Source organism: Eptesicus fuscus, chromosome 3, assembly GCF_027574615.1.
Source record: "Eptesicus fuscus isolate TK198812 chromosome 3, DD_ASM_mEF_20220401, whole genome shotgun sequence".
NCBI classification, from domain to species: domain Eukaryota; kingdom Metazoa; phylum Chordata; class Mammalia; order Chiroptera; family Vespertilionidae; genus Eptesicus; species Eptesicus fuscus.
Window position 1 is genome coordinate 77,563,352 of NC_072475.1, and position 10,362 is coordinate 77,573,713.

Below are 10,362 nucleotides of genomic sequence, written 5' to 3' on the forward strand. Positions count from 1 at the left end.
TTTCTTTTTTAATCAATGTCTAGTATGTGTCAGACAGGATGTTATAGTATTTAGTGTCATTGGTAGAAATATAATCAAACTTCCTCACTTTGGGGCAATTTAATTGGAAATACAACATAACCTTTAATGCAAGTATTCATCACTGCTGTCTTGGGCTCTATTTTTTTGTGTCGGGGGAGGTTAAACGGTAAACATGCTCTCAAATATCACATTAAAACATGCCATTATAATGCCTAATCTTCAAAGGAAGATGATTAGTAAATTAATGTCAGACATGTTCAAATATGCATTGCAGGGCTGAGATCAAAGAAGTCCAGGTACTTGGAAAGGTTTTAAGTCCCCAAAGCAAAGGTCACTTCAACTTTTCTTTTCTTTTTCTTTTTTATCCTTACCCGAAGATATTTCTTCCTACTGATTTCTGAGAGAGTGGAACAGAGGGAGGTAGAGAGAGAGGGAGAGAGAGAGATCAGTTGTTTGCATCCTGCCTGCACTCTGACTGGGGACCTGCATCCACAGGCAGCCCAAGTGCATGCTGTGATGGGAAGGGAACCGGCCACCTTCAGGTGATGGGATGATGCTCCAATCCACTGAGCCACACCTCAGGGCTCAACCATTTCTTCACGAGCCAGTCCATTGAAAGGTGAAATGAAAGGACCAGGCGGTAGAGCATCTAATGGTGTCCTCTGGCCACTTCAAAGGCTCTGAGTGCTGTGCTGGCTTCAAAGACGGCCCGGGAGATGCTCCCCTGCGGCCCCTCCGTTGCCCGACAAGGACAGGGATTCCCTCCAAAGAAGACTCCTGGGAACAGACTCCCTTTCACTCACTCACGAGGCAGCGTGTTTGGGTGCAGTCCCCGCTAACTCTGCTCTGGATGTGGGGGTGCAGCCCCCAGTCAGGGCAGGGCCGCGGTGTCTGGAACAGGCTCCTCCCGGAGGGCCAGCAGGTGCCCAGCACCTGCCCCACAGCTGGAGGCCCAGGTGCTGCAGAGTCAGAAGGGGATTGGCCAGTGGTTGAGGCCCCGCCCCTTGCCCTTTGACCTCTCCTCCCTCGCTGGACTGGCACGTGCACCTCCCTCCATTGACGTTTCCATGGAGACATCAGAGCTCCTGGTTGAAGTTGGCTCAGTGCGTGCGAGAGCCCAGAGGAGTAGGAAGCGAAGGAGAAGCTCTCCCAGTTTCTGCTCTGACCTCGGCTCGCTGAGCGCACAGCTGCCTCTCGATGGGCAACTTTCTTTCTAGGTTTCGTCCTTTCATCCGCCGCCGCCGGGCCTTGCCTGGTGCCCACCGCCCGGTGGCTCTCCCTGTGCGCAGGGAGGATGCCCCGCCTGGCCGCGCCCACCCCGCGGCTCCTGCACCTGCCCTGGGCCCTGGGCACCGGCTCCTCCCCTGGGGCCCTGCACCTACAGCATCTGGTTGGCACACAGCGGGGAGAAGGCCGTGTCCTCTCCCCCAGACCAGGTGCTCCCCTCTGGGGGTCCTCCCCTTGATGAGGTGGAAGGACCCCCCAAGGAAGCCCAGACTGTGTTTCCGTAACCCCAGGACCGTCTACATCCCTCCTCCAAGGGGCAGACCTGCTCTCCCCGGGCAGGAAGTCCAGGCTGTGAAGCCCAGACCAGCCAGGACCATCCCACGTCCTTGTCTGCAGGACACGGAGGTGAAGGTCCAAGAAGAACCCCCGGAAGGGAGGGCACAGAACCCAGACCATCAGGTACAGAGGAAGGGACAGGGTGACCAGGACAGCCCCTACAGCGCTGGGGCCCCCCCACTCACATCTAGGACCCCGGAGACCACGGGCGTCCTCCCTTCCAGCAAGAGCAGTCCCGGGCCTCTGGCCCTCAGTGCCCAGCACCCGCAAGGCAGCTGGAGTGGGGGCGCCCCGCTGTCACCCAGGCGCTGCTCCTGCGGAGGCCCTGCAGTTGATGCCCAGCCTGCTCCACAGCCAAACCCAAGCCCCGGCTGCTTCCTGCAGCCACAGAGGCCCGCAGAGGGAGTGCAGGGGGGAGACCACCCACCCAGCAGTCCTGAGTCACTACCTTTGTGCGAGGAGATGGAGGCTCAAAAGCCATCAAGGAGCAACCCTCCCCCGGCCTCTGCCACCAGGAAGGCCTGCAAGAGGACCTGGTCCCTGCCTCTCCAGCTCCCGCTGCCCCCGCTGCGGTGGGACCGAGGGGAGCTGCCCCCGCCTCCCAAGTTGCCCTGCCTTGCAGTTGACTCAATCCTGGGCGCTGACACAGAGGCTGGGGCTGCCTGCGGTGCCACTCAGTCTGCCCCTGCTTCCTCCCCTCCTGGCTCAGGGATGGCAGACCCCCTGCCCCGGGCCACTCACACTGGGCAGGTCGCTGTTCCCATCACAGCCGGGGGGAATGAAGGTTTCACCTCTCAGCTGACCTCGGATGATGAGGACATTGAAATGGACACCACGCTCCCTTGCTATGCTTGTACCATCATAACTTACCCTGACTCCAGCCTGACATTCCCGCCAGTTTACCAAATCCAATACAGTGTGGAGCACAGGGACCCTGCAGTCCCCCCACCGGCCCACCTGCACTGAAGGACTGCTGCCCTCCTCAGGCCATCCCACTGGCCCCAACCACCCCTCAGCCCACCTGAGGGACTCCTCCTGGTCCCAGAAGGGACCCTCTCTCCCCAGCGCTCCTGTTAGCCCAGAGCTACACCCTGTGGCGTTGGCGTTGCCATGGAGGTACTAGACACTGGGAGCGGCAGTTCAGTTTGCGGTGCACCTGCCCGCCCACCTGTGGTTATGGGTCCTGCGGCTCCCGTGGATGGTGGGAGTCCTGGGGTCAGTATGACCACCCCAGGCCCACTCATCCCCAGCATCCAGAGCATCCACGTTAGAGATAGACCTAGGAAGGCACGCAGCACTGCTTCTACATCTCCCTTTGGCCATAAGACCAGGGACCATCTGGCCGCAGCCTGGCTGCTGAGGAGGAGGAGCAGGCATCAGCCAGTGCGTGCATACACTGCTGGTTCCACCTGAACTCCGACCCCTGGAGCCCAGCCTGTGATTACACAGGCTGTGTGGAGATGGGGAGGGTACCCCAGGACCAGATGGAGGCGATAGTGTTGACACTGGCCATCAGTGCCCCTGCGGCCGCCTGGACATGGAAAACCTCCTGCACTTGCAGCAGCCACCACTGTGGAGAATGAAGGTATGTCCCCAGGCACGTCTGTCCCCACCTTTCCTCAGACCACCGGGGCTTTCCTAGCTGTGAGGCCTCCATTATCCATGCAGGTCCCACTTGTGGCTGTGCTTTCTTTCCAAGCCCCGGGACCACCTGTGCAGAATGCGGGTGATGCTATGGGCGGGTCCAACATCCCTCCCCTGATGGGAGGACCTGCTATTCCCACTTTCCATCAGTACAGCTGCGGCCCGCCTGGCCCACACACAGGTGGTGCCCTCACAGGGAAATGTCTCACCTGTGACGAGAGGCCACCGTGTCACCACATGCCCTCAGATCACTAGCAGCCCCGCTATCCAGTGATGGGGCAGCACACACTGCAATGGCCGGATAGGCTTACGGGCCCCCTTCCCACTGAGTCGTTGGGCACCCCCGGACCCAAACAGTAGTGCTCCGTGGGATAGCACCAGACATTTTTACAGAGAAATGTCTACTCTCAGTCAAACACCTGCCTCCATCCCCCAAGGTGGGGGCCCCTCTCACTTTGGAGGAGCCAGGACTGTGTGTGGAGGCGCCTGCTCAGAGCAACGGTGCCTGTGCTTGGGCAGGGCAAACGCCAGCTTTGCAGTTGGGGCATCTGCCCAGGGATTCACAAGAGCCACCAACAAATTCTGCTACAAATCTCAGCAAATTAGGACACCTTCCTCCGCAAACTGTGTGTAACCATGGACTTTGCTCCACTGGGAAGAGGCTTAGCCCCTTCAGGTGAAACTTAACCTGCTGGTCCTACATCAGGTCAGAGGGCCACACCGCAGGGGTCTGTGTGTTTGGGGCAGGCGGCGTTTGAGGGTGAGGGACAAATGAGCCCAGTTGAGAACTAACTGCAACTTAAATCCCTTCAATAGCCCACCAGAAGTTCAAACCCCTTGTTCTGGCATGTAAAACCTCAAGATCTGCTCACCCTGCCCCCTCCTCTCCCCTCCCTGCCTTGCATTTTCTGTAATCAGCACATAGAACTTCTTGCTGTGTCCCCAAATAGCCATTCTGTGCTCATGCTCTTCTCTCCTTCCAGATTCCTCTGGCCCTGACTTCCTTCCCCACCTTCAATTTGATAATCCTTGCCCATCATTTAAAACTTTTCTTAGATTTCTTGTCATTCAAAATTCTTCATTGTCTCTTATCCCATCTGGATTAGGTACAACTCTTTTATATCCTTGGAATACTTCATGCATATCTCTGCTGTCATACTTATCAGATTGTATTATAATTCACAGTTGATACGTCTTGGGTTCTCACTAGAACATGAGGTTGTTGATAATGGATGCTGTTTTATTCGTCTTTGAATCTTTTGCAACACATTTGTCTTCTATCTCACACTAGGCACTTCATTAAATAGTTGATGCATGTGTGAACAAATGAATAAATGAAAGCGGCATTCATTGGAATCAAGTTTTGATGGGATCCAGAGATAATACAAAACATAAACTTCCCAGTTGAATCAGTGGATTTAAGGTATCTTCCCACAGCTTTTTCTTTAAATATATTTTTATTGATTTCAGAGAGGAAGGGAGAGGGAGATAGAAACATCAATAATAAGAGAGAATCATTGATCAGCTGCTTCCTGCTCGCCCTCCACCCGGAATCGAGCCCGCAACCCAAACATGTGCCCTGACAGGGCATTGAAACATGACCTTCTGGTCCATAGGTCGAAACTCAACTACTGAGCCAGGCCAGCCCAGCTTTTCTTCGTCCTTGCATGTAAGCAGTAGCACGCACAGAGGAGATCTGACTTAAGAAACAATCCCATCATAAGTGTATACGGAAAGGAGGAACTGGTGGTTCTATATGGGGATTAAACCAGAATCTTTGGTCTTATAGGTAGCATGCTCTTTAACCAAAGAAATAAAACAATACTGTAGGAAATTTTATCACAAGTCCTATTACAGATAGAAAGATATAAGGTGATATCTGTGTCTCAGACTTCAACTCTGAATGTCTGGTCCTTTTATCAAAAGTAGGAAACAGAGCCAAGAGTCAGCCCCATATCAATAAGTGTGTGGACAGGAAACCTTGGGGGCATATGCAATGGTGGTGTTACTGGCCGAAAACCCGCATTACCTCTGTGCCATTGCTTCCCTCCTGTGAGAGCCTGGCTCCTCAGTTATTGGAGAAGAGGGAAGTTGATGAGCACAGGGGAGTTCACAGGGGCTCTAAGGCACGTTCAGAGCCATTCTACAACAGTTACCTTTCCTCAAACCACGGAGTTACTTCCAGGCAATTTTTTGGTTCTGTATTTGCTATATCATCGGTGTTAGCCAGCCTGCAGCAACAAAGAAATCTCACTCTGTTTCCCTCTCATCGTCCCACAGGTAGTTACCTGCCTTTCAGAGAGGTTACTTAACAGCAAACACTACAGAAACGTCCTGCAGTTCATCCGCCTGCATTGCCTTCAGTCTGAACCCTGACTCTTCAATCACAGCGGACTCATTTGGAATCACACAAATTAAAAGGTCATGACATTAATCACAGAGTTATCTAATCCCTGAGCCGTTTCCTCCTTTTTAGAAGGGGTGGCTAGTCATGGGGTGGGTGGGGAGAGCAACAAGAACTCTTTATGGTTTCTGCATCTTGTTCAATTTCAGATGTGGTTTTCCGATTTGATTAGTAAATATTTGATACCAGGCTACAGCACAAATGCTAATTTAACCAGAGAAAAGTTTAAGACTTGGTCTTGCAACATTTCATATTTTTTAATGACCTTTAAATAAAACATAGCTGCTCTTAGCACTGCTTGGATGCTGGCTTCAGAAGGTCCAGTGACATAAGGTTATGAGCGATGGTTGGAGGTTTTCAGATCGGGGTGCAGCACAGAGCAGTGTTGGTTTAGAGGATTATTAATTCTGTGGAACAGGTGAGCGGGCATTCACTTCACTATAAGCCAAATCTTTATAGAAAGCCCTGTTATATTTTTCTTAATGTTAAACAATAAAATCTGGTAGATTTTATGACCGTAAAAAAATGGGATGCGGGGGAGGAGGGGATGAAAGAGATAGTTCAAGGATGTGCTGGTGATTACGTTTCTATGAATAAGACCCTGAGCAGAGGGAAATGAAACCACATCATTTAATGAAAGGGAGGAGAGGAGGTCTGAATCGGGCAACCCACATGGAGAGTGCTAGGGAAGTCTGCACCATCATCTGCACACTTTTCAATCTGGAGCCCTGGGGGGCTAAGACTCAGTGCCTTATAATACAACGAGGCTTTCTGTTGATTTGGAAAAGTATGATGGCTAAAGAAAGCTGTGGTGATCTCTACACTTGAAGTGGTTGTTCTGCTACGGTAGACAGGGAGCATGGGGGAGTCTCCCCCATCAGCCAACATTAAGGTGGGGTGGGATGCGGAGGGAAGATTCTTACTCTGTGCATTTCAAAAGCTAGAAAGATGAATGGACAGGGTCTGAGTGAGCCAAACGCTAGAAAATGACTGAGAGAGGGCCCCAGGGCACCAAAAGCTAGAAAGATAATTGGATAGAAAAAAGCCCTCCCATCCCTATCCCTATAAGACCCACAGGCTTGAGCAGGAAGGGGGAATGGTCTTTGAGACAGAAGTCCACCCTTCTCACAGCACTTGGCACCTGAATAAACCTCTTTCCTTTTGCACCAACATCTGTCTCAGGAGTTTGACTTTCCTTGGGGCAGGCAGCTGAACCTGCATTTTGGTTTCAGTTTGATAGGCCTCTTTTTATAGTGTCTCATAGTAAAACCCAGAACCTAAATCTAGGCATAGTTGTTCTATGAATTGGTTCAAAGATGTGTTCATTTTTCCTACAATTGTACATATTTTAATGTAATGGATTGACTATAATATAACATTAAGCTCTTGCATGGTAATTAATGAAACTAGCTCCTTATCCTTTCCTTTTTTGGGGAGCACTAAATCAAGAAAATTGGAGAAAGAAACAGCCAACATGTTATAGCCTCAAACAATCACCTGTCAACATTGATGAAGATCTTGTACAAGATCTTGTACATTGATTGAAATGTGAATCAGAAGAAACTTAAATTTCAGAGCTGGAATAAAACACATTCATTGAAATACATTCATTCATAACACATTCATCCATAACACTGGTTGGAAAACAGGCAAAATATCTGCATTTTTTTGGGAACTTTAATAGGTTTATTGGACCTAGAGTATATCTAGATTACTTTCATATGTTTTTCCTTTGAATAATGTACTACGAACTAGATAGAAACTTGATGCAAAAGAAACCAAATAGAACATAGAAAATTGGAAGTTTAGACATCTTGAAAATGTGTACAAAATAATGATGCCTCCACTAGAAGATGTGGTAAATATAATGTAATATATAGTTAATGTAATCTAATGATTCCATCACTAGTTAATCACTTACTCAATCAGGATTTTCTTTTCTTGGGCATTATACTTTGATCTTGTCTGCCAGCCTCGTATTATATTCAGTAATTGGATATAAAAAAAAGCAATAGACTATAATTAAATTTTAAGAAAAGGGAGTACTAGCCCTTGTTTATAAAAGTTTAAAATTACTGTATATACATGATCCTTAGGAAGCACTCTCCAAGTGTTTTGCCTTGAGACTATCTTTTTAAAAAAAAACATGCAAATATAATACCATAAAAATCTAATAAGTGATAAATAAAATAGTTTTTAAAAATGAACACCTTTGCTTTTCTAATATATTTTAAACAAAATTGTATGTATATCAATAAGTTAGGTAAAAACAAATATACCCATGAGGAAAAGATTGGAAAACATATTGAAAATTATAGTAGTAGCTATGTTGAGGTGGTTTATTATTAGTGAATATTTCTCTATTTTCCATATTGGGTAATACAATTATTTGAATGTGGCAATTTAGATTTAAATCCCATTAGGGTAGGAATTTTCCTACATCACTGCCTGATACATATCAAGTACCCAATAAATATGTGTTGAATGAAAAATTAAGACATTTATTACATTATAATATATTCATCACATTCATTAAAGCATGTTGTCCTAATCTTGACATTTCCAGTCCCGGCTTTGAAGGCTGTACCAGGCAGTTCTCCGTGTCCTCCGTGCAGTTCTCAGTGGAGGGAGGCCAGCACTGGGCCTGCAGAGGCTCACCTCTGAGCTCACCGCTGCCTTAGGCAGTGCAGTGAGGCTGAGCAGGTTACACTCTGTGACTCAATCTCCTCATCTGAACAATAGGTATAAGGATGCCTCCTTCCTAGGACTGTATGAGGATCAAATGTTTCATACATGAAATCTCTTAGTGTAATGCATGCCACACTGTAAGTGATAAGTAAGTGTTGACCATTACTGGTATTGTTAGTGTGTTGTTGATGTTGTTGTTGTTATTATTTTTATTATTAGGGAAGTTTATATCTCTCTTGTCTGGCCAGTATGTTGTTTTCAGCCTCTAATGCCCACAGTGGTTTCTGCCTCAGGCAACAAAAACCATTTAAGCCCAATTGAGAGAGATTAAAATCTTGCATTAGGCTCTCAAGAGAATCACTAATCTCCAGATGACTTTTGAAATACAGATAATATCTGCCTTGGAACTCAAATTAGGAGAATTTAAGAATCTGAAAGTTGTCTCTCAGGGTTCAAACATGAGAGGGCTAAAACCCCTTCAGAATGGGTTTCCAGGTGCAGCCTGGGGCAGCAGTTCTGAGCTAGATGAAGCCTGGGGTGATGTGTGGAGGGATAAGGGGGTGGGGGGCAGGAGCAGAAGCCTGATAAGGAGTAGAAATGAGCTGAAAGTGAGAGGGTGGGGGGCACCCCCACGAGAAGACTTTTCTTCTCTCCACTCTGGTCCTTCTCCTTCTCTCTGTCCCCTCACTGTCATCACAGGCCTTCGGGAAGCAGAGCTCTGGGGGAAGGAAAAGACAGGGCAGGGGCGCTGGCTGGCAGTCTTCTGCTGTGATGGCCCCACAGCATCTAAGGTCCTCTGGTCACTTTACATTTGTGGCAGGAAGGTACATTAAGTATACTAGTATTGTGCAGTCATAAATTCAGCTTCCAAATTGGCAACTTATTTTTAAAAATTTATCAAATAAATTATTTTCTTAATGTACCTTAAAGAAGAGAAAATTTAGTTGAAGTCTGTAATTTCTGACTTTTAGAAATTTAGGTGCAATTTTATTGCCTGCGTGTGTTTTCAGTGGAAATTAATTTCACTAATGACTACGGTCTCAGTGCAGGAGTTTCAGAAATGGTGTTCAAACAAACAAGAAAACCTTTCCCTGGAGAAAATGAACTTCATCATCTGATGGACCAGAACATTGTTCAGAAGGACAAAACTCCACTTGAGATAAGTCACGAGTTCCCCTGGTTACTACTGCATTTTATAAATCATTGAGATTTTATTTAGCATATAATTTTATCAATTTGTTACCAAATGTTATAATTTATACACTTCTATTTTGTTTACTTTATTAATATCTGCCTTTCTTATTGGACTAAGATTAGTAGCACCCAAATTTAATTTTTCACTTACTGGTAACTGAGAATGCTACACTACAGATGATCAGTAAATGTTGATGAAAAAAATGAATGAAATTTTTTCCGTATCCCAGTAGAAAAAAAAAAGGGGGGGGGGGAGGGCAGGATTTTTATCAATATACTAGAGAATGAAAGAAATAAAAATATGAGAAAAATTCTCAGCTTGAAATTTTTCAAAATAAATATCTATATAATAAAAGACTAAGCGACCCTTATGGCGGAATGACCGGTCGCTATGATGCACACTGACCACCAGAAGCTCATGGCTGGCAAGCACATCAACAGTGATGGGAGCCTCTTCCACCTCCACAGCAGCACTCAGGAGCCGCAGGCCAAGCGGTAAGGAGCAGCAGGCAGGCGGTAAGGAGTGAGGGTCCTGGACTGCGAGAGGGCACAGGCAGGGCTGAGGTACCTCCCCCCACCTCCAGTGCACAAATGTCATGCACCAGACCTCTAGTAATAAATAATGAGTGTGGGGTGAAATAAACACTTACAAAGATTTCTGGAGAGAATATAAGATGGTAGATTTTCAGGGAAGCAGTTTCCTTGTTTTTATCAAGATTTTTAAATATTTCATTCTCATTATCCACCATTTTAATTTGTCCAAAAGCAATTTAGTCCAAAACAGAATTAAAGACATGCTGAAAAATGTGGAAAGATTTATTTGCATTAATATTAAGTTGAAACCAAAG

At 47.2% G+C, this 10,362-nt stretch overlaps 2 long non-coding RNA genes across 2 annotated transcripts; one reads left to right on the top strand and one right to left on the bottom strand.

Annotated features, from left to right (window-relative positions):
* Window positions 1-206: 206 nt before the first annotated feature.
* LOC129148604 (uncharacterized) lies at window positions 207-999 on the bottom strand. Its single transcript, XR_008555597.1, has 2 exons — window positions 558-999; window positions 207-418 (listed from the first exon to the last, which is right to left on the bottom strand). It is a non-coding gene; the product is annotated as an uncharacterized LOC129148604 (long non-coding RNA).
* Window positions 1,000-4,485: 3,486 nt separating this feature from the next.
* Window positions 4,486-9,607, top strand: LOC129148606 (uncharacterized). The gene is made up of 3 exons (XR_008555599.1): window positions 4,486-4,651; window positions 5,509-5,649; window positions 9,370-9,607. It is a non-coding gene; the product is annotated as an uncharacterized LOC129148606 (long non-coding RNA).
* Window positions 9,608-10,362: the final 755 nt, after the last annotated feature.